We start from the raw sequence: 25,303 nt of genomic DNA on the forward strand, positions 1-25,303 counted from the left end.
TGGCGGAAGTTCCCGCCGCCGAAGCTGGCGGGCGGGCGGCACCCACCCCTTACTGGCAGCAGTGTGGTGGGCAAGTGGGCGGCTCGTGTCGACCCCGATCAATGGAAGCGCCAGGCCCGCCCTCTGCAGCAGGGCGGCGGGGAGTGTCAGCAGGCCGGTCGGTTTCCACCTCAATAATGGCGCACACTCTGCCAGCGGCAGCCGGCGGGTTTCGGGAGGGCTCGCCGGGCGCTGGCCAGGAGAGATGGAAGTTAGTACTGGAAGCGCCAAAGCAACCCCGACTCCTGCTATGGGCAGGCTTGGGAGGGTTCTCAGCTGGTCGGGAGACGAAGAGGCACTTCCTCCGCTACGGGAGGCTAGAAAGCAGCCCTGCATGGGCAGGGAGGGCTAATTTGCTGGCCGCCATAGGCCTGCGTCGAGTGCCGGTCGCGATGGGTCTCACGGGCTGGCGGAAGCCCCGCCGGTCGGTAGCTGGTCATGGGTAAGGCACCCACCGCGAGGCGTGGGTGGGCAAGTGGGCGTTCGCACGCACTCGACGCGTCAATGGTGCGCCACCGCCCCCTGCAAAGCAGTGGGCAGGCGGGGAGGCCGTGCTACCGGTGCACTCGACAAAGCGCTGGCACCAATCGCCGGCGAAGTTGGGCCTGCCCCTGCGGGTGGGAGGTTACGCGGTCGGTCGCAGTCGGTGTGCTAAGGTGTTCCAACTCTCTGGCGCGAACGGGCGTAGGGGCTGCGGAATGGATGCGCCGCGAGGTTCGCCACCTCTAGGTGAAAGCGCCCGCGGCGTAGGGCGCCAGCCGATAGTTGCGGGTACCCCGTAAGAAAATGGCGGTCCCCGAAGGCGCTATGCCGAATCCAGGCCTGCTCGCGCTGACCGAAAGGGGAGAAAGGGAGAGGTGACAAACAGCTCGCATCGCCTTCGTCCTCACCACAGCTTCACGCAAGCGATAAATAATAATAAGTGACTGCACGCTACGAGCGCCTGACAGGTCTGACCAAATCGTAGTTGACGGTTACGGTCTGGACAAAGCGAGGGGAAGCCGCTTTATAGTCCCGCCCTTTCTCCTGGTGACTTCACCCTTCAGTATGGTCCTTCCGGGCCTCCTTTAATGGGTTACTGGCCTCGCTTCATCCCCGGCAGCAACTTCATACCGTGGTGATTCATTATGTCTTTTTCACCTTCCAGCGCTTAGGAGTGAATACTTTTTTTGCACAATACGTGGAGCAATGTGGTTCTAGCTTCTACTATAACTGTTCCCGGATTATTCCAGGAACATGCAATGTCTACAGTTTCCATAATTCAGTTTAAGGACATGTTTGTGTAGAATGTCAGCAATCCTATCCTGACAAGCCGGAATTACTATGCTGTTGATCTGCAGGTGTGGAAACTTCCTTGTCAATGTGAGAAAACTCATGAAAGGGGCAACGATCATGTCACCTCATGGTGAATGTAAATCTCTATGTAAGAGGAGGAGATCTTCCTTCAGTGACATAAAATCTGCACAGTCCCCCAACCCAAATCTAAAATAATTTAAAGTTCCTAGATAATTAATGTTGTAATTTATGGATGTTGTGTATATCAATAAATTGTTCTTATAAATATAGTTGCCATACCAACTCTGAGCACAGCAACTGGAGAAGTCCGGATAAACTGAAAAGTTGGTTGTCAGCTAGCATGAGAAGTTGGAGATAACTGACATTAAGGTTTTCTGATAGTACAGCTTAACTCAGAACAGATGACACTTGGCTCAGCTAATGAGGAATGGCTTGGACTTATGCTTGCTGCATAAAAACAGGGTGCACAACATCATTGTCACATCTAAAATACAACTGTCTTTGTTTTCAGGGATTGTCTTTTCCTTTATTCTGTCCCATCCTCCCACATCTAGAATACAGCCTTTATAACTTCCTTGACAAGGAGGTGCACAAGTTGTCTCCATTGCAGCAGCTGCTACATTTCCTCAGAATGAAAGATGTGACTGCTGGAGTGAAGGATGCGACACTGTGACAAGAGAACAGGAAGCGCTGAAAGTTTGTGCCTCCTCTTTTGATATGGCCAGATAGCATTCAGCAGTTCAAAGTTCATATAGACCCACATTCTGGTTAAATGATATCATAGTCCTGTGTTTACTCATTCCTAATATCCACAGCATATATCATAATTTCTTATTTGGTATCCTGCACTTATCAAAAAGAAAAAAAAGTATTTGGATTTATATCCCCCTTTCTCTCCTGTAGGAGACTCAATGGGGCATACAATCTCCTTGCTCTTCCCCCCTCACAACAAACACCCTGTGAGAATGGTGGGGCTGAGAGAGCTCCGAAAAGCTGTGACTAGCCCAAGGTCACTTAGCTGGCATGTGTGGGAGTGCACAGGCTAATCTGAATTCCCCAGATAAGCCTCCGCAGCTCAAGCGGCAGAGCGGGGAATCAAACCCGGTTCCTCCAGATTAGAATGTACCTGCTCTTAACCACTACACCACTGTGCAGGAGGACATAGGCTTCAAGAGAGATTTTTTTCCAGTCCACTCCATCTTGACCAGTTTTTAAGTTGATCCACTCTATCTTCCTGATAAGCAGTCTGTTGTTTCCTCTGAATTTCTTTAAATTGGCAATAGGATTATGTACATCACCCTTTCAAGATGAGTGAACAAGCAACTCTGGAAATGTTATTAAAAACCCAGTGCAGTGACTGAGGGAAATTCCAGACATTGATACCATAGCAAATGCTCCTAGTTTTCAGCAGATTTATTAATCAATCCCATTGTGAAGCCTTTCTGACTGTTGCTCCCTTCCTCTACTTTTTTCAACTTTTCTTGTACTTCAAATTACAAATAAGTTTAAGAAAATTACTGAAAGGATGAAAACATGTAAATGATACATTTCCAAGTAACAATCAACAAAGTGTAGTGATTAAGAGCAGGTGGACAACCAAGTTTGATTCCCCATTCATCCACATGAGCAGTGGAGTCTTATCTGGTGAACCAGATTTACTTCTGCACTCCTACATTCCTGTTAGGTGACCTTGGGTTAGTCACAGTTCATTCAGAACCCTCTCAGCCCCACCTACCTCGCAAGGGTCAATTATGCAGGGAATACTTTCCTCCAGACTCTTCTTTGTACAGTGGGTTTGTAGAGGAAGCTCCTCGTGTTTTTCTGTCTACATGCAAGGAGGCAGCCCAGTTGCTTCCTGAAGTCTCAACTGGCCTCTTTTTTTGATGTTTCTCTTAACTCCATCAATCAGCAGCTTGGCATAAAATGGGATTAAGCTTCCCAAGACTGAATTCAAACATAAATAAATAAGGCCAGTTTTATATTAATTTTGCTTTGATATCACTTATGCAAAAAGTTGGCTCTTCTACCTCTCTCTCTCTCTCCCCCTTCTCTTTTTTCTTTTTTGAACTTATCTTTAGAAGGATCTGAAAATAAATTATTTCAAGTGGATGATGTTCCTGTCATCATATTCCGTGTCTGAATGGACAAGACTCCTTTCTTCCCTTAGCTAAATGTGTGATATCATTTTAAGAACTCATGACAGTCTCATGAATGCCACCCAAGATCTGTATCAATCTACTGCAAATTTGCTCCAATTACATCTTCTCTTTGACCTGATTGCAAAATGTTTCAGAATAAGACAGAAATGACAGAGGTTTGGAAAACGTAGCTCCAATTAGGGCAATGCAACAATTTCTTGGATATCCTTGTCCAAATCCACCTCAGGGATTGAAAGTAGAAAATAGCAACAAAGGCCCATAGCTGAGGGGCAAACAACAAATTCTGCATTAATGAAAGCTTTAGTTTAATGCCTTGTATCTCGTTAATGATTCTCAAATAAAAATAGCAGTACAGCCCATAGGCCATATTGGCAGCTATATTCAAGAAACGATACTCTTGTCAGTATTCAGCAGAACTGAAGAAACATGTCAGGAATACAATGATCCTTGCCTCCATCCGGAACCTGAAGTTTTGGGTTGGTATGTTGAATCTCCTATTTTCCTGACAACTTGCATCTCTTTCACCTCATTCGGTACACTTACTGACCAGAGCAAAGAGGCTAAAAATTGGGACGTTGACGATTTTGCTGTGAACCTGTTTAACTTTTCAGATGTGGCTGTGTTGATCACCCATTCTGTTGGTTTCCACTTTGAATGACTCAATGTCTGCCAGACAGATTTGTGTATACTATTTTCAAAACGATCCATGTACACAAAGGTACTATTAAGACAAACACTGAACAGTAAGGATTTTTAAAAACACAGCATTGATATCATCCAACAATTTAATTGCCTATTTAAACACTTGTCTGCCAACTGGTGCAGTGATGTAACAAGGGAGGAATAGAACTCAGCTGGGCTGTATGAGAATGCACATGCATGAGAAGCAGATTGTGCTATCCTGCACTGTTAAGAATGAATAGGGTGAAGCAACCAGACAAACAACTGCAAACGGTATGATGAAGAGATGAAAAACCAGTCAGAAAATCAGGTCATGTTCTTGATTCATGAATAGGATGTGAGCCAAACTGGCAGCCATTTGAGCATCCTCAGCTGCAACCGATGAGAAGGAAAAAGACACATATACACATGTGAATAGGAGATATGTGGGTAGTAATATGAATCTATATCTATAAACGCGAAATACCACTGACTGACTCACTGACTCATCAAAAGAACTCAAAAACCACCTAACCTACAAAGTTGAAATTTGGCACCCCAGTTCATTATGTGGTTTAGGTGATCACTAAGAAAGGATTTTTCAAAATATTCAGTTTTACCTGAGTTATTACACATTTACTGTTGAACTCTGGCCATCTGCGTTACTGTTGAACTCTGGCCATCTGCACGAACATTTTAAAGGTGACAGTTAAAAGCCTGCTTGCCAAGCTAAAGGATGCAGTACGGGGAGTAAAAATGATTTGTTTCACAGGAGATTTTAATGAAGGGCACTTTGACACTCTACTTCCATGTGTTGAATCGACAAGTTCTGATAATGCCCACCAAACAACAAGCACAATTGAGCCAATGGTGGCCCAACTGGATTCTACCACCAACCTCCTCACCGCATACGAACCTATTCCATCTGTTGAAACAGCTAAAGGGAGGAGAGGGATTAAATGCATAAAGTGATTTACAGATTCGATTAGAAAAAGACAACTACAGGAAGCTGTTGCAAAATATGTGAAAAACAACCCAGAAGTTCACAGACAGGCTGTGATGAGGTATGCTGAATGTCACCCTGAAATTCATAGAGAGGCTGTGATGAGGTATGCTGAATGTCGAAGTTCATAGAGAGGCTGTGAAAAAGTATTCCTCTAACAACCCTCATGTTAACCAGACCGCTACAGCCAAATACAATTTAAAAAAGATTACAAATCAAATTATCACCTTGGACTAAAAAATATTTGTCAGGTTTTGAATATGGATTTCACATTGATTACTGTGGAGACAAGGTGATTGATCTTGGACTTCAATCGCCCTGTGCTTGGTGTCATGCTCTGAAGTGGTGGGATGAGCCCCCAGGAATGTGCTGCAGTGGCAGTAAAGTTCAGCTCCCTGCCATTCAACCCTACCCTTAACCTCTTCACAGCCTTCTCACACATCAGCATCCAATGGCAGAACACTTCCTTTTGCTTCCCGGAAATACAATGAATGCTTCCAAATGACGTCTTTTAAAACCTGAGAGGTGAAAGAGAGCAATTTCATGCCAACATTCAAAGTGCAGGGACAGGTCTACCACAGGATAGGAAGCCTCATGACGGGACCCTAGCAGCAGCCGTCATTTCTTCATATATACTTTGTTGGGGGTGATAACAATGAGAGGGACATTCAGAATGCTCCAGAGTTAGTCCAACTGACAGCTTGGTCATCCTTCAACCAGAGAGAAAAACAAAGGATATTATTTACAGGGAAGTTTTGAGCACTTAATCTGAGGAAGAAATGAAAACTGTATGCTGAACAAGTTATTAGTATGGCTATGTAGACCACAAAGCTAGGGGTGGTGATTACAGTGGTACCTCGGTTTTCGTGGATAATTCGTCCGAAAGGAATCAACAAAAACCGAAATTGATGAAAACCGAGGCACCATTTCCCATAGGATTCAATGTAAATCCAATTAATCAGTTCGAGGCACTCCAAAAAGGGCCTGGAAGGGATTAATTGGCTTCCTCAAACCCCAGTGTGGAGGCAGAGGAAGCTCCTTATTTGGGCAGTGACATCAGGGGAGTCACTGCCCAAATAAGGAGCTCCCTCTGCCTCCCAGCTGGGCTTCCTCAAACCCCAGCCGGCGCCGAGGCAGAAGGAGCTCCTTATTTGGGCAGTGACTCCCCCTGATGTCACTGCCCAAATAAGGAGTTCACTCTGCCAGCTGAGAGGCAGAAGGAGCTCCTTATTTGGGCAGTGTCACCCCCTGATGTCACTGCCCAAATAAGGAGCTCCTTCTGCCAAGACTGCACTGGGGTTTGAGGGGAAGCTCAGTGAGGGAGCTCCTTATTTGGGCAGTGACATCAGGGGGTGTCACTGCCCAAATAAGGAGCTCCCTCTGCCTCCCAGCTGGGCTTCCTCAAACCCCAGCCGGTTTCAGTTTTCGTGGACTTTTCGTGGGTTTCGGGTTTTGTGGACTTTTTCTGGGTTTGAGGATGAAAAACCGAGGCAATCGACGAAAACCGAGACAAATTTTGCCCAGAAAAAGTCGACGAAAACTGAAACTGACGAAAAACCGAAGTCAACGATAACCGAGGTACGACTGTCTTTGCCTTTTAATGTTTTATCCTTTGACAGAAACTCATCCTGCCGTTTGTAAATAGTTAATAGTGTTTATGAATTCATTACATTTGAAACTTTCACGGTATTTTTATCAGGTAACTTTTATATTTTCACTATGTTTTAGTATTCTCAGTGGGCCGCTTTCTCAAGCACGTGGGCGGAATACTGGCCGCCATTCTCACTACTAGAGCGTGGCGAGCTGCTGCACAGCCAGCCGCCAACCCTCATGCCACCTACGACCGTGAAAAAGCGCTTAAGTCCGGGCGCTTCCAAACCACGCTTCCCCACAGCAGCAGCTTCCAAGCGCCTTCCCCACCTTCCACCGTTCGGCTTTACTCCACCAATCAGGCCTTCGGTTGCACGTCGCCGAGGCCTGGGGACACGCCCCCTTTGCCCTGCGACCCTGGAGCAGCCACGCAGGGCAGGGGGGCGTGTCCCCTGGCCTCGGCGACGTGCCGGAGGGCCGCGGGACTGGTGAGTCACTCTGACAATGGCGCAGCTCTGCGTCGTCGTCCCATGCGGACGGTTCCAGCGTTGTCGGGTCGGCGTGGGTTACGACGACCCAAGCCCTTCCGCCTCCGTGCAGAAGCGGCCAGTGTTTTAAAGGATCTTTATTTTTATGAATTCCTTAAATTGCAACCTTAAGGGTATTTTTATGCCATACTTTATATTTTCAGTATTTTTCCAGTATGTATATTTTTATGAATTCATGCCATTTCAAACTTCAAGGATAATTTTATCAGGTACATTTCATATTTTTAGTATTTTTCAGTGGTTTCAGTTTTTTTGCCATGCAAGGGAAGGGGAGGGATTGAGGGGTGGCATGCAAGGGAGGGGAGGGAAGAGGAGGGGGCATTTTTTATAATCTCCATAGCGAAGGGTATCCTGCTAGTTTACAATAGAGTGGGTTTATTCCCGTCAAGTGGAACAGTGCTATCCAGCTCTACTTTCAACCAATTAAATCCCCAATTTGGTCCATTACTATTTTGGAAATAAAGCTTGAGGTTGGTGGCTTTCAGATTCTTGTAGCAGAGAGCAAGCCATTGGGTTGGCTTATAGAAAGGTAATCCAGAATCAAGCCATTTTCCTTTCCAGACAAACAATCTGTGTTTCATGAAATATATTGAGACAACATTAGCTGATTACACACAATGTGCTTGTTGCATGTTGTGTGATGGGGGCAAATGTCATTTGCAGCAAGATTTCTTGTATAGACTGTTACCCCAAATGGTGGGAATCAATGACCCTCCTTGGTTGGGGAAATTAGCCACAGAGCACAAGCGTCACTGAGGAGTGTTGGGTAACTAGATAGATAGATAGATAGATAGATAGATAGATAGATAGATAGATAGATAGATAGATAGATAGATAGATAGAGAGAGAGAGAGATAGATAGATATATATAGAGAGAGAGAGAGAGATGATTGATTGATTGATTGATTGATTGATTGATTGATTGATTGATTGATTGATTGATTGATTGATTGATTGATTGATTGCCTATGTTTACAGGTTTCAACTCTTTATAAGAATGCAGCAGAGAAAAATAAATTTCCTTTTCAATGGTTTTGTCGGAAAAATAACAAATGGAACAAAACAAAATCTCACTCACAATCACTCAGTTACTGGGGTAAAACACACATATCTCCTCAACATCTCCTCCTCCTCTGTGTTCAGCCTACATTTGGATTTTCCCTATCTGCTTCCATTTCCAGCTCACTGTGCCTTTCTCACTGCATCACCCATACTCCCATTTTGTCACTATCCTCCTGCCAAACCATCCACTTTATCTTTCCTCCCTTCTCCCACATACCCCACTTGTTTACCTTCCTTGTAATTTCATTTCTCTTCATAACTCCTGCAATTTCTCCTTCCACCCTTCTTTGCCCACTTCCCCCCCCCACTCACCTCTTTTCAATGCTGTGTGCCATTTTGAGTTGATCTGATAAATGCAAAACATTAACCATATGTTTTTGTTCTCCCCAACACTATCTGCACATGGACAGACAGTACTGTTATTGCTGGGGGTGGTATTTTCTAGCATCATAACCTTTTAAAGCTCCTTTTCTTCAAGCTGGGGCCACTTTTTGCTGCTAGATGTATGATTCATTGGATGAAAGAAGAAAGGCATTTGTTTTAGTTAGCCCCAAAGCATATTCTGTTTGTTTGTAATAACTTTCTTGAACATTGAGATACTGGCGTGAAACTTTGAACATATATTCAGAACTGTGGCTTAGGTCCTACATAGCATGAGCAGAGTAGTTCTTTAAGAAATTTATTTATTTCACTTATTTACTGTTTCATCTAAATACCACGTTTCTCCCAATGCGGAACAAAGGTGACTTACACTGTCCTGCTTGCTTCCATTTTATCTTCACAACAACCCTGTGAGGTTAGACTGAGAACATGTTACTGACCTAGGAGTGTGGCTATGAATCTGGGTTCCCAAGTTCCTAGTCTGACATGAACCTCTATACTACACTGCCTTAAAACATACAATTTCTCTCTCACACTGTAGTCTTGTACATTTCTGAAATCATGCTCTGGAGTTGATTGGAACAGTATGGATGACTAAGTGGGTACCTGTGGTAGTCAGGAGGGAATAAGTAAAAATTGTTTCCCAATCTTTTCCAGTGACAAAAATGCTTTCCATCTGTAGTAAACGTGACTAGAATCTAACAATGCAATCCTAAAAACACTTTAGGGAGTGAGCTCCTTTGAAGAGAACTGGTGTGGTATAGGGGTTAAGAGCAGGTGGACTCTAATCGGGAGAATCTGGTTTGATTCTTCACTCCTCCACATGAGTAGTGGACTCTTATCTGGTAAACCAGATTTCTTTCTTCACTCCTACATTCCTCCTGGGTGACCTAGGGCTAGTCACAATTCTCTTAGAACTCTCTCAGTCCCACCTACATCACAAGATGTTGTTGTGGGGGAAGGAAATGTTGTTGTGAGGAAGGAAAAGAAGTTTGTACATCCCTTTAACAGAAGAGAAAGGAGATATAAATCCAAACTCTTCTTCTTCTTGTATAGATTTCAGTAGGATTTGAAATAAACATGCTTAGGATTGCCCTGTAAGCCTACACATTTCAAGTTTGAATGCTAGCTTACCCTTCACAGTCTTTCCTGCAGAAAGAAGAACACATTTCAAAAATAGATAGACTGCAGCTACATGATGCAGCACAAACCCATGTGTGCATCTGCCATTCGATGTTCTTGGGTATGATCAATAAACCACATTTTTGAATAATAGATGTATTTCCAAGATAATGCTACAATATACTGAACAAATTATTTACCCATGTGAATTAGAACAGTTCACATGAACTGGATGTTTGGAACATTAGTACTGTATATTATTTTGTGACTACATCAGAAATGAAGGCAAATCTTAGCAAGATTGACTCAAAGCCTCTGTTAAAAAGCTACTCTGAAATGTTCGGTGCTTTTCTGGTATGGCAAAGCTGCTTTGCTTTGAAAGGCAACTGTGAAATGCAAGACTATTACTATTTCAAAGTATTCTGGTGACATAGTAAATCATGAAAGTGAGCCTTGTGTGTTTTCTGATGTTACTAAAAATTTAAGAATTATTTATAGCCATGTTCACACTTGAGTATTTTATCATATGAAGTGCATTGATTCAAATATAAATAAAAGTGATAAAAGCTATCAAATGCAAAACCAGCTATTCCTCTCCCTAGTCTATCTAGTTCTTCTTATTCCAGGGTCTATTGCATAGTTCCTGTTTTCTGGTCATCATTTGTCAGCTTTTCCCCCTTGTAATTTATCAGTTCTCTGCTTCCTTGTTTACATTTGTGTCTAATATTTCATCATGTTGATCCCTAATGAACCACTCAAATGAAGTGAAGCTGTGTTTGTTCTTAGAGAGACAGTTTTGGCGAGCACTGTATGGTACTCCTTCATCACATTCACATTCTTAGTTGTTTTACCTTGTGTGAATGGAATTGAACTGGACAATCCAAGCATGTTCATCTCTGTAAAGCTATGCTTTACTCCCCACCATTTATCAGCATATAACGGTCTCTGTAAACAAAAGTATTTCTCATTTCTCTCCCCAAGCTTTTTTTTTAACCAGGATCATTTAAGTTGCATAGTAACAATATCAAAATATGAACATCTCAAGATGGCTGGGAACTTAAATCCAAAAACTGGACACTTGAACAAACTTTTCTACAAAAAGTCTGCAAAAAATCAAAAACACAAAAATACATCGATGGTTACATCCCTGCCCCCAATAATAGAAACTGCACCTGCAGCTTTAAGAAATAAATGCCCTTAGTGGCTGTTGCTGGGTTATCACCCTTCAAGTTTGGTTTCTATCAGTCAAAGGCAGGAGGAGGGGCAGGGTTCTTTCCAGGACTGCTTTGAAGTTTGAATAGAGCTGCCAACTCCAGGCTTGGAACTGCATGGAGATTCGGGGGGGGGGGGAGCCTGGATGAGGTGAAGTTTGAGGAGGGGAGATATCAGCAGGGTATGATGCCATAGAGTTCTCTTTCAAAACAGCCCTTTCCCCCAGGGAAACTGATTTCTATGGTCTGGAGATCTGCCAGAATTCCAGGAAGTCTCTGGCTATCATCTGAAAGTTGGCAACCCTATCTTTGAGGGAGGACTCATAGAGCCAATCAATCACATGAATACCCTGCTGCTCTCAATTGTTCAATGGCAGTCACATAATGAAAGCCAGTGGGAATAGTGGTTAAGTTTCAGACTAGGATCTTGGGGATCTAGGTTTTAACCACCAGTTTGCTGTGAGAACTCCCTGGGTGACCAATGGTTCATGGAGCCAGTCTGGCTTCTTTAGACTTCTTTAGGTTCTCCCATTTTTTTCCTTTTGATTGTGCCTTTAATATTTCACTTTTAATACATTTTCACCCGTTTAACTCCTTTATCCTTAAATATTCTTGACCTTAAGTATTTCTTATCTATGCCTAATAAAGGTTCTGGACTGGACTGGACTGGTATTTCTTATCTGATCAAGCCTATATTACTGACAACATAAGCTTTTTCACTCCTCAAGGTTATAAATTCCACAACTATCCAGTGATCACTACTACCTAAGGTATCCACTACCTTTACCTTGGCAGCAAGACAAGTCAATAATTTATTTGGCCTTTCATTTTTACTAAAGTTGATCTTCCCATAGATATCTGAGTAATTGAAATCTCCCATGACTAATGTGAGAATTTTGTAATTTGGTCTTGGAGTGTCTCCAAGTTGTCTGCCTGACTTGGTGGTCAATAGCAGACCCGCATCACTATTATTGCTTACTCCTTTTATTTTTTTTCCCCCAGATACTTTCAGTGGAACTTCCATGCTCAGATTCATGTATTCCACGCTCAGATTCTTGCCATATAATATACATCTGGCATCCCATGGGTACCAGTAAGGGGGAGGGGTGGGAGTTCTAAAGCTGTCTGTAATACAATATGGTTCTTAATTATTGGGTTTTGATTGTTTTTAATTGATTTTAAATGTATTTATGACTGATGTTGGACATCCCCCTGAGCCCTCCAGGGGAGAGTGGATTATAAAATTGATAATATAAATAAATAAATCATATTTCCTCACAAGTATACACATCCTTGACATACAATGCTACTCTTCCCCATTTCCTTATTTGTCTATCCCTTTTAAACAAGTTGTACCACTCTGTCTTAATGTTCCAATTATGAGTATCAGTCATGCCGATTAGGTCATATTTTCTGCCTGTATTGGAACTTCTAGTTCCTGCTGTATTAGGATCTCTAAGAAAAATACTTGCCAGAAAATTGTGTTGGCTAATTGGTCACTGGGGCTTTCCAACATTATATTTTATGTGAACTACTACACACCCTCTGGCCTTAGGAAGGCCTCTGGTATAGTATATTTTACCATATTACAGTTTGTCCTCATGATTCATCTAATCCTGCTATATAGTTAACATATTTTGGCATGGAAGAACACATTCTCAGATTAGTCATGTGAATTGGCAATCCAAGAATGTACTCTAACAATATCATCTAAAGCAAGTTTTTTTCAGAATCTCACTCAGATCCCTTCGGTAGGGAAGTAATCTTAGGATTGAACTGCAAGTATTTAATGTGTATTCCAGCTTTCTGAAGCTCAAAATTAAATAACTGGTAGGATCATAAAGTTTGAGGCCAAATTTACCCTAATAATAGTAATGTTTATTATGAACTGATTCCTCTTTCTCTGAAATTATTACTTCATTGGTCGTTAAAAGTCAAGTTGTAATTCATGTTTATGTACCACTTTTGTTCCATGTGAAATAGATGCCAAAGCCAGTGCTCATTGTAGGCATTTGCTCTGCAATTAACCTCTTTCTTAGTTCCAATAAAACTGTTCTTGCTGCTAAAGCTGTTTTAACAAACCACCAGAACTGTTGTTTTCTCTGCCTGTCCTCTATACAAGTTATTATTGCTATTAAGTATAAAGCATGGAACAAGGTGTCATGGTGACACACAATGCACTGATGAGGAAAGTGAGTAATCCCATACTTTCCTAGGAAATGAATTGCCTTTTTCTATTTTACCATTACAATATGCAAGCAATCAGTGCAAAAATGCCCAAGCACAAAATATGCATGTAATTTTGAACTCATAATAGAAAGTTAACATTACATTTTAATGTGTTTGCATATTCTGTTTGCAAATAATGACCCAGTTACAATTAAGCCATGGGCCTTCCCCTGTCACTACAGGAAACCATCTTTAAGAAGGGCTATTCAAGGCATAGTAGTCACTGTAGAAGTTTCAGAGGGGAAGTGGCACAGATATATTATTGCAGTTGAACTCAATTTGTTATTTTTCTGATAAATTGATCCCACAGAAATTATTGGAAAGCAATTTGATCATAATAAATGGACAGAGGAGACATCATTTGGAAAATAAATGTGAGGCATGTGGTATCAAAACCAACATAAACGTATGTATATTTTCAATTTAGTCTGGAATACTACCCTTCACTGACTTTTTTGCCAAAATCAAAATTACTTGTTAGACTGAAAAAAGAAAGTCTTCAAAAGTCTGTCCTCAAAGCATTAAATGACCTAGCTAGTATTTAGCTGCAATATTACATACCTGCCAAAGGCACTAATTAATAAGACCATTCAAAAGACTGAGCTAATCTCCCAGTCTTCCTGGTCACTGTTTCTTTCTGCTTGGAGTCCTCAACATTAGATCAGCAATATAAGACATGTTATATTCCTAAAAGTGCAGAACTGATATTACAATATTAGACATTTCTGTGCTGATCAGGGTTTTCCACATTGATTCATCTATTCAGTTGTTACTAAACTTATTCCATATTTCCTGTTACTGAACTTATTCCATATATGATCAAAAATGAGAATTTTAATGGTTAAAACCAAAGCTCAAGGTCAGCAATTTTGAAAAATCCTAGATCTGCTCCTATGTTTAAGTTTCAAAATGTCTCCCCTAACTCCTCAAAGCTCATCTTATACTAGCAGAAGATAAAAGTCAAATTGTTAAGGACATATATGTGATGCCTCTGCCCCAGCACTCATCCTCATTCACTGCTCAGGTAGGCCTGAAACAAGCAAGAGAGGTGGATTACTGCTGTAATGCTAGGGAGGAAGTTGTCCTGGTGAGGGAAGCTATTCATCTTAGCCGGTTGAGGCTTGGGGACTGTTCACATCGTAGCGTGCGAGCAGCCGCAACTCCCTCCCCAGCTGGAGAGATGACCCCACATAGAGCCGCCTCTCCTTTGGTCCCCTCTACTCACCTCTTCTTCCAGCATTGCTCTGGAGCAGGGGTAGGGAACCTGCGGCTCGAGAGCCGCATGTGGCTCTTCTGCCCTTGCGCTGCGGCTCCATGAGCCAAGCTGCCGGCCCCATCCTTGCCTGTCCTGCAGGCAGCAGGGCAGGCGCACCAACTGCCCACGGCCAGCTGGGCTGCGCCACGGGCTTCCCCTCTCGCCCGCCCCATTGGAGCGGGGCAGGCGCTTTCCCTACGGCCAGCGAGGGCGGACGCATCCATGTGCTTCTCAAAATGAGCGGAGTAAAAGGTAAAAAAAACCAATATATACAGCAGGGGTCTTCAAACTATGGCCCTCCAGATGTTCATGGACTACAATTCCCATCAACCCCTGCCAGCATGGCCAAGTGGTAGGGCTCATGGGAATTGTAGTCTATGAACATCTGGAGGGCCATAGTTTGAAGACCCCTGATATACAGTGTTATCTTTATTTTAAATGTCAAAAATTATTTGCGGCTCCAAGTGTTTCTTTTCCCATGGAAAACGGGTCCAAATGGCTCTTTGAGTGTTAAAGTTTCCCTACCCCTGCTCTGGAGGGCTGGAGGGACACGCCCATGCTACCCTCTGACCTCCAGGGGTCGGAGGGCAGTGTGGGCATGTCCCTCCAGCCCTCCAGAGCGACGCTGGAAGAAGAGGTGAGTGGAGGCGACGGTAAATGTGGCGGCATCCCGCTGGTGAGGTTCGCACCGCGCCAGTGGGAAGCCGCTGCCTTTCAAAAACCTCTAGATTAATAACTGGTTAAACATGAGGAAGCAGAGGATAAAAAATAAAACATGATGATATATGCTGAAATGTGTACTATTTAATTCTTTTTTTCATAAATGATCTGGAATTATGGGTGTTGTGGGCAAGCCTAAAGGTGACTCCAAATTACTGGAGAAAAATATCCTGCTTCATATATACACTGAAAGTGTCTGAACTGTTGATGATTAACCAAAGAAGGGTTATTAAGATAGTGGATATCTCAAAGAGAAAAAGGTGCAAGGTGACAGCTTTATTATTATACAAAGCCCCTGTGCATTTCACCATAAAAACATAATTTTACATTAGATGCTAATAATAGAAGGACCCCACAATAAAATTTATTACATAGTTAAAATTAATTACAACAGGATAAAATTAAGCCCCAGAAAGTGGATGTATATTAATTAGAGTACAATGGAATGCACAGTCTGTCTCAAAGTAAATATTACTTCAGTGCATTCAGCTGTGCGTACATTAGAGGTCTGAGAAATGAATTTATTTGTTTGTTTATAACATTTGTATCCCAATTTTCCCCCTGTGGGGAAATATTTTTTTACTTCAGGTTTTGGCTTGACACAGCACCCACTGTTAGTTTTAAAAGTTTTTTTTCTTAGCATGAGGCAGGTAGGAAGAAAAAAGCTGATTGCTTACAAATATTGCCCAAGTACCAACCTTCAAAAATTTGGAAATGCTGATAGCCCTCCTGGCCACAAATAATGAAATGGTCAGCTGATACCTTAGCTGTAGTCTTAGACCTAGAAAAGACTGGATTGTATTTTCCTGAAGATTTCAGGAGAGAATTCTTTGACCCACAAGGGGTAGGAAAAACAGAAGAGATAAAATCCCCTGGCATACAGGGAAAAATATTTATTCTGATTGATCTGTTCTGGTTGAATACATCTGGATGAATAAGTTTTCACACATGATCGCCATCTTGATAACCTCTTTTGCCACACGGAGCAGACAAAGGAGCCAGTTTGAACAAATACTCCAAGGTAATGGGAGACCTCTAGAAAAGGCAATGTTTGAATCAGAAACTGCCTTTAAAATGATCACATGTGATATCTGTCTCTTTCAAAGCTGAGCTCGTTCCAGCAATCTTGGCATCAACAAATTTGTTCCACTTCCTCACTGACTCTTTCAGTTCCTTCAGCTCTTTTGTCCCACCGATGTTGTAATGAACTTAGTGGAGAAAGTGAGCAAGCAGAGCTCATCTCAAAATTTTAGAATATCTGGGCTTGTGGAATGAGGGAGGCCATATATGAATCAAACACTGCAGCTGCTAAAGTTGCTCTTGCAAGAATACATAAAGCCACATAGTTCTCTGAGGCTCATTCCGTACATGCAGAATAATGCACTTTCAAACTGCTTTCAGTGCTCTTTGAAGCTGTGCGGAATGGCAAAATCCACTTGCAAACAGTTGTGAAAGTGGTTTGAAAACACATTATTTTGCGTGTGCGGAAGGGGCCTAAAGTACTGAGAGATTTAAAAAATCTGTGGGAGCAACCAGCTGAAGCCAACACAACACACACAAGTTAGAGCTCATATTAGTATTTTCTTCGTGGAACTGGTAGCGACAACGAGAACACACATTTCAATACTGTTGTGTCGACAAAGTGTTTAGCAGTGTTGCTCCAACAAAAGATATAGTCAAATTTGGTCAAAACCACTGTTTCAATGTATTGTCTTTCTCAGCTGTTGTAGGTTTTCAAGGCTGTGTTTCTATAGTCTGGTAGTTTGGGCTCTTAATGTTTTTCCTGCATCTATGGCTGGCATCTTCAGAGGGATGTCATGGTGAGATGTGCTTCTCTTTGTGGCACATCCCAGCATGGCATTCCTTTGAAGATGCCAGTCATAGATGTGGGTGAAAAGTTAGGAGCAAAATACCAGACCATGGCGACACAGCCTGGAAAACCCACAACATCCAATAACTGTTTCAGTTATAAACTTCAAGATCCCTTTATAGCATCTCCTTATTTTACAATGAAAGTGCGTTGGAAAAGTCTGCAGTTGCTTTTTTTTCCAACCATGCTTATGAGACTTGAAGGAAATACTGTTAGGGATACATACTTTTACTGTTTATGTCTTTTTATATAAACAACATATACATGGCTATAATGCCATAAAAGAAATGAACAGCAACAAGAAATTGGTCAAAAAAGAGGAATGAAAACAAACACATTAAAAATGTGTTTGTGCATACCAAATAATAATGCCTTATACATCATAGAAGAAACAATTTATATATTAATCGTATGCTGTGGCCAATTTGCTAAGAGCTTTGCAAATAAAATCAGTTGATTTTGGACTGATGATCCCGCTCACATGTCATTTGTCCTTTTTTGTTTTGTTTTCAATGGAACATCTTCAAAACTATGGAAACCTTCAGCAAATGCTGGTGGCATGGAGAATTTCTGCAGCAGCACAAAATGGCAGGCATGAGCTGTGGAGAAAATGAAAGTGCAGGCTGCTAAGTCAGGTGGGAAAAATAAAACATTTCCTCCTTTCTGCACAGCAAGTGGGGAATGTTTTGAAAACATCATGGGGGGGGGGGGAAAGGCTAGTTTGTGTTTTCAGAATAAAACATTTTGTGGGAAAATAAAACATCTTCCAAACATTTTGAGGAAAAATGTTCCCAACAGGAAACAGGAAAAATGTTCCCAACAGGAAGCATTTTATATTTCAGCCTCAAAAGATTTTATTTGTGTTGTGCAGAATGGGCCATTGCCATCGAAACCACATTAATTGAAACCCAGGATTGCCAAAGGGAGATGCCAGAGAAGTTCAATGATTTTTTTGCTACTCTATTCACTGCAGAAAATGTGAGGCACTCATGCCATAGCCATTATTTTCAAAAAAGGAGTTTGAAGAACTTGGTCACATTAAATAAATAAATAAACAAATTGAGGTTATAAGAGGTGAAGTTCTAGACCTGTTGGAGAACTTAAAATCCAATAAGTTCCTAGGTGGCATATATCTAAGAGTTCTTAGGGAACTCAGATGTGACACTACCAAATGTATATGTAACTCATCACTAAATTCAGCCACAGTATCAGAAGACAGGGGAGTAGCTAATGTTTTAAAAAGAGGTCCTGAGGGGAATTGGGAAATTAAAGGCCAGTAAGCTCAATATTTGACCCAGGCAAATTAACAGAAATGATCAAAAATAAAATTATTAAGTACATAGATGAACAAAACCTGCTATAGATGAAATACTCTTCTTACTTGTGATAAAGTACTTGCTTTGTTGAAACATTATATCTTATTGTCGAAGGCTTTCACAGCTTTCACGGCCGGATTCAACTGGTTCTGGTGGGTTTTCTGGTGGGCCGTTCGCACGGGAGCCTCTGCCGGTGGAGGGGTGGGGGCTGTTCACACAGGAGAGTGCGAGCGGCCCCTGCAGAGGCTGGCATGGGAGAGGCGGCTCCGCATGGAGCCACCTCTTCTCCATCCCCCCACTCACCTCGTCATCCTTCATCACCCCGCTGGACTCCTAAGAACTGCCCACGCTGCCCTCCGACCTCCAGGGGTCGGAGGAGAGCAAGGGAGGGTATCAGCAGTCCAGTAGAGTGACGCAGGACAAGGTGAGTGGGGGGGGGGACGGGGAAAACAGCGTGTTCCCGGCGGTGCCGTTTGCACTGCGCCGGCGGGAACACGCTGTTTTCCAAAAACCTCCCTCCAGGAGGGAGGTTTTTGGAGGCAGCCTGACGCTGCTCTGGGGGAGGTGGAGGGGAGCCAGGTCGGCGCTGTTGCATTTCAGCAGTCCCGCCTGTGCAAACGGCTCCTTGCGGACGGCGTTTTTGCCGTCCCCAGGGTGCCGTATTTGGCCCGTGCGGAAAGGGCCAGAGGGAAGTCTGTTACACTGTGTAACAGTATAACACCTCTGAAAATGCCAGCCACAGATGCAGGCGAAATGTTAGGAACAAGATCCACCAGACCACGGCCACACAGCCCAGAAAACCCACCAGAACCATTATATCTTAATTTTTTTTAATTTTGAAATAATTCTTTTCTTCTATTTTTCTTTCTATAAAATAATATTTATCAAACCATTCCTAGCAGTTCATTTAGACAACTGCCCACTGTTTTTGCTTGTGAATGTTTATTCATCTAGTTGCTATGTAACTCAAAACAAAATCCATTGAGAAAGACCAAACAGTTGAGCTTCTGCATGAAATGGAATGTTTATATTGAAGTGTTTTAAATTCATAGACTATTTTGTAGAAAAGAGAGAGAGAGAGTGTGAATATGTGTACAATTCAAACAGCCTGCAGGTAGAACAAAGTATGCAGAAGAGATTTGACCCAGCTTCTTGGAAAGAAAAATAGAATGTTGTTAATTAGATTGTGATGTACCAGCCAGAGAACCTCAGGCTGTGTTCTCATCAAAGTTTTAAGTTGAATAAGGTTGGGATAGGTCACTACTTACTTGAAAATCTTCTGAAGCAAAGAGAAGCCAATGAGCCCCCCAAACCCCCATCTGGATCCTTTTTATGCAATAGGTGGCATTCTTCTGTCTGCTACAATGTTCAGGAAGCTACAATGTTGAGGAAGCTACAATGTTGAGGAAGCTAGTAATTATATATAACAGATTCTGTCTAAGATGTTCATGATCAGAGCCACACATTCATCACACTGATTGCAGAAGAAGTCTGGAATGTGTGGTCCATTCCATGTATATTAGTGGAGATGAACAAAACGTTTCCTGTAGGGAAATTAGTGTACAAATCTATTGCTTCATTTTCTATGGGTAAGGATATCATTAATAGCAGGGGAACAGATCCAAATTCCCACATTCAGAACTAATCACTAGATTGTCAGCAACTGTTTTAACTGATACAACTGTCACAGATTCTCCATTTTCCTGAGCAGCGAGAAGATCTGGACACAGCACTACCAGCTATGAAAAGTGGAGACCTCTGCTATTTTTATAGTATTTGCTTTATTTACAAATTCAAAGGTAAATCGAGGAAGGAGACTACTATAGACAACAGGTCCACTGCATCAAATCCCAGATTCCTAGAGAGAGACAGAGAAAAAGCATGTCCCAATCACAGCTCCATATTTTTCTTTCTGCCTATTCCAGACAACAGTGGTTTTCCACACATGCTCATGAACTCTCCCCCCCCCCAACTAACAGGTGTTACAGTTTACAAGTTTTTAAAAAAAAAATTAAGAAAACATCTGTAGTCATTACAGAACATGAATATTTCTGATGGTTTTAGATTGAACTTCACTTTAGGCAAAAGATTAAACTTCACTTTAGGGACCCTCATACCTGCGGGACCGTCTGGCCCCATATGTCCCATCTCGGCCTTTGCGGTCGGCAGAGGCCAATTTGCTGGTGACCCCTGGCCCCTCCATGATGCGGCTGGCCTCCACCCGGGCCAGGGCCTTCACAGCCCTGGCCCCTGCCTGGTGGAATGCTCTCCCTCCAGCTGTCCGGGCCCTGCGGGACCTTAATGAATTCCGCAGGGCCTGTAAGACTGAGCTTTTCCGCCGGGCTTTTGGAGAGACCAGCCGCTGATTGTTGCCCCGTCCTCCCCTTCCCCCCCTTTTTAATTTAACAATCTGGGGCTCTGTTGTTCCCTTTTAGAGGGAGTTTTGATGATTATTGGATGCCATCTATTTTTCCGAGCTGCTGTTGTTGTTTGTTTTTATGATTATATATTGTATTTTAAAGTGTATTATCATCTCTTATGATGTGACTATTGCTTGTTGTAAACCGCCCTGGGCCCTTAGGGGGAGGGCAGTGTATAAATTTAATTATAAATAAATAAATAAAAATAAAATAAAACCATGGCAATAGACCTAATCGAAATATTCAAAGAAAGCAATTTTACAGAAATACCATTCATTCCTTCTTTAATATAAAAGGAAATACTAAATATAAGATCTGTAGGATGTATAAGACAATGTGACACCTCTTAGACACTAATTAAGCTTTAGCAAAATATTTTTTGGCAAAAATCAGATTCAGGTTTTTTAGACTTCCAAATTATCAGAAAACCTTAGCAATCTAAATATCTGATTTGGGAAACCCAAAATATTCAGGTTTACCCCCCAAAAAAAGCTGAAAAAGTTTGAGGATTTTTGGCATTTTTTGGTTTTCTGCTTGTAGGGCACATTTTTAAGGTAATGGTATCAAACTTTCAGGGTGATTTCAGGACACTCTCTTAATGAAACCACCCAAGTTTGGTAAAATTGGTTCAGGGGGCTCAATTTTATGGACCCCCAAATAGGTTCCCTATCTTTTATTGTTTCCAGTGGTTTCTAAGGGGAGATGGGGCTACCCTTTTGATGACTCATAGCACTGCCCTCCCTGAACCAAAGTTTACCAAACCTGGGTGCTGTTATCAGGAAAGTCTCCCAAAACCACTCTGAATGTTTGGCACCTCTATCTTGAAAAATGCACCCCTACAGACCCCCTCAGAAATACCTCAGATGTTCATTGTGAAGTGCACGGTTCTCCTGTGAGCACAGGACAACTTTGCCTTCATGTAGGCCTTCGCAGTCATGTACACTACTGATATCATGTTCCTCTTCAGCTGGAACCACGAGGAAGGCATGTACCAGGCAGCAAGCAAGTGGAGAATCCTGCAGAACCCAACATATTCTATCATGTTGTAGGGCGATCAGTACTTTATGCTACTGCCTGCTTCCTGCTCTTTGGCTCACTAGTGTCTCCCTCAGCAAGTATCTTGGGCCGTTTCCGCATGTCAGCGGAAACGGCTGGGTCGGTGCTTCTCGCGCCGACCCGAAGACGCTGGGACCATCCGCACGGATGGTCCCGGGAAGAGGCGAGCAGCCGGCGCCGCGGAGCGCCAGCGCCCGCACGACCCGGCTTGTCCCTGGGCCTCCGGCGTGTCGCCGAGGCCTGGGGACACGCCCCCCCTGGCCCTGCGCGCCTGCTCGAGCGGCGCAGGGCAGGGGGGCGTGTCCCCAGGCCTCAGCGATGCGCCGGAGGCCCAGGGACAAGGTGAGTGCCGGGTCGGGGAGGCGCCGTGAAGCAGCTGCCGTTCGCTCGGCAGCGGCTTCACGGCAGCGTATTCCGAAAAGAACGCTTCTTAGCGTTCTCGGAATATGCCGGCTGCGGGCCAGCTGGGCGGCGCCGGGGCAGCGCGGCTGCGCTGCAGCTGCGCCGCCCGTGCGAATGGCAGCCTGGAGACGGCGTTTTTACCGTCTCCAGTCCGTCATTTTCCGCCCATGCGGAAACGGCCTTGGTCAGAGTTACTTGGTGTTCCTGACCTACCAGAGCCAGTGCACAGCATGCACCAGGGAGAACACGAGGTGAAGTCAATGGTCACTCACTTCAGATCTGGCTGATGGCCCCCCAGCCACCTCACCAGCCTCTCTCTCCCACAAAGAAGCACCACCTGGTGGTGGTTTCTCAGATGGTTCCAGAGCTCAGAGGTTGTGAGATAATGGGTGTCTCTCCCACTAGAGGGCTCAGAAAGAGGTGATAGAAGGGAAGGGGGTTGAGATGGCAACACCTCATGGTGCATCTCCATTTGTTGTTCCTGCTTCAACTCTACCATCCTCTTCTGCACCCTCTGGGAGAGTCTGCTGGGCTCTGAAGAAACCAAGAAGAAAGATGGTGTCAGCATCACCTACCCACCTAATTCCTTCAGCATCCTCTGAGTATTTGAGGATGAAAAGCTCTGCAAAGGGATTGTACCTCTTTTCCAAGTTTACCACCAAGAACAGCTTCATTGGCCATAGGCAGACTTCTCCTCCCTCCAGTCACTAAAGATGCAAACTCTGCAAGGATCTAGTAAAGTAATGCATAGCATTCATTGGCTGGGAGCAATCCCATTTTTTTGCCCTAGAAACCAACACAAAGGGTATGCAAAGTGCAGAGGGTGCCGGGGAAGGAGAGAAGACTGCAGCCAGCTTCAGCAACATTGCTGGGCTTTAATTAGCCCCCCAGACCCCAACACAAAGCCCAACAGATGCCAAGCAAAAGTAAGTAAGGTGGAGGGAGGATTCTTGCTTTGAAAAAAAAATTCAAGCTGGTTTAAAGGGACTCCAAGCAGCTAGCATGGGAGTTTCAAACTGGCTTGAAAATTGCTAAGTATTTGGCATGGGGATTTTGTTGTGGTTTGTATTCAGGGCCAAATTTTAAAATACCCAAACGCTTCTGGGTTTGTTTGTTTTTACTGATTTGGCTTTACCAAATCAACAAGCCAGTTTCTTACCCTTCATCACCTCCAGATTAACATGACCAGATTATCAAGGAATTTCTATATATAGAAATGTTGTATGCCTCCTCACTGGTACCTGTTCAAGGCAGCTCCCAACAAAGCCACATAAAAATACCAACAAGTACATACAACAACAACAACAAAAAACAAGCCAGACCAATCTATTAAAGCAAGGAAAACCAATGAAACTAGAGCAATAAAATCTTCCAGAGCACAAAAATAAAGAGCAGTCTAAAATGGTATTGATAAAACATGCTTCAGGCTTGGAGAAGACCATACAACAATTTAAAAAATGGATGTGCTAAGTTAAAACTCTGGATAAACAGAAGCATTTGGGCCTGGCACCTTAAAAAAAAGTAAGACAGGCAACAGCAGACAATATGTCATGTATTTATAAGTGGACTGTAATTGTGGTGAAATTAATATGCTCGGTTAACATATTTGGTTAGGCTCTGTAGTATCTGTAGTAATGTGGCACAGAACCATAATCCCGGGGTTCCACACTGTTACACTAACCTTCACAAACTGAAAATTCCATTTTAAAATGGGAATAGATTATTTAAGCAAGATTAATATTGGTTTCCTTCTCTATTTCTCTTTCTCAGGGTAGAATTCAAATTGAAAATGGAACTCTTATTACAACTATGCTGAACATTTCAGACTCCGGCCTCTATCAGTGCGTTGCAGAAAATAATATAGATCCATTTATTACAATGCAGAATTAAGAGTAATAGGTAAGTTAATGAGACTAGGAAAAAAATCTGAAGACTGGAATTGAGAATCAAATTAAGATTTCTTGGGAAAAAGTCATTCAGCCGAGTCAATAGCCATGCCCACTGCAAGACAGAAAGACAATTAATGTGTTTTTACAGAAATGTCATAAAAATGTTTCAGGTGTTACTGATCCTTTTTTATTACTCTTGATTTTTCTAAAAACCCTGTGAAAAAAATGTCAGTTGGCCAAGTTAGGGGTAAAGTCACCATTGGATGTAAACCAGATGCCTCTCCCAAGGAAGTTATTAGTTGGGAAAAAACACTGAGACTTTTTACAGCAAGAGACATTACAGCAAAGCAAGAGACATTTCAGTAAATTGTTTGTACATGGGAAGGGGCAATGTTAACCATACTTTGTACAAGATCCAAAGAGATTCTTGAAAGATTCTTTGTACAGGATCCAAAAGATTCTTGAAAGGGGCATGCGCTCAGCTGGCAGAACAGTTAATTCTTTTTCCTTTTATATCTTCCTACTATTTATTTTAAAAATTGTTTAAAATTGCCATTATAAGACCAGCTTCTATAGCATATAAGTGTTTATCATTTATTGTTTATAAGTGTTTATCATTTATTGGACACAAGTATTTACAAGTATTTACTGACCACAAGTATTTACTGACTTAAACAAAAAGAGGCCAAAGTAAGTGCACTCTTTCATTCTACATACAGCAAAAACAAAACAAAAAAGCATTTTTTCTAGACCTTTATGTTTTTAAGGAGTACTTTTCCAAGTCAGAAAAGAATGATTTAATGTTACTGCAGTGTTTCCATAAGTATCTGACATATTAAATGATTGTATGAAAGTAAATTTTCATTCAAAAGTTTGTGACGCGTAGTTGCTCTCTATACCCTAAAGGTTGTGCTATGCTATATTTGCATTAATTCCTGGGCTTTTTATGAAATCGTTATTTTTGTACAGCATAAGTAAAGTAGGGAGGATCAGAAATTCAGAAAAAATGCCCCCCTAAAAGAAAATATTGGGAGAGGGAGTGTTCAATCAATAGAACTTAATGTGCGTCGCAAAA

General features: G+C 42.6%; 1 pseudogene; it reads left to right on the forward strand.

Moving 5' to 3' along the window:
• The first annotated feature begins 24,133 nt into the window (after window positions 1-24,133).
• Window positions 24,134-25,303, forward strand: part of LOC125427771 — a 61,871-nt pseudogene continuing 60,701 nt past the window's right edge.

Source organism: Sphaerodactylus townsendi, linkage group LG03 (genome assembly GCF_021028975.2).
Source record: "Sphaerodactylus townsendi isolate TG3544 linkage group LG03, MPM_Stown_v2.3, whole genome shotgun sequence".
Taxonomy (NCBI): domain Eukaryota; kingdom Metazoa; phylum Chordata; class Lepidosauria; order Squamata; family Sphaerodactylidae; genus Sphaerodactylus; species Sphaerodactylus townsendi.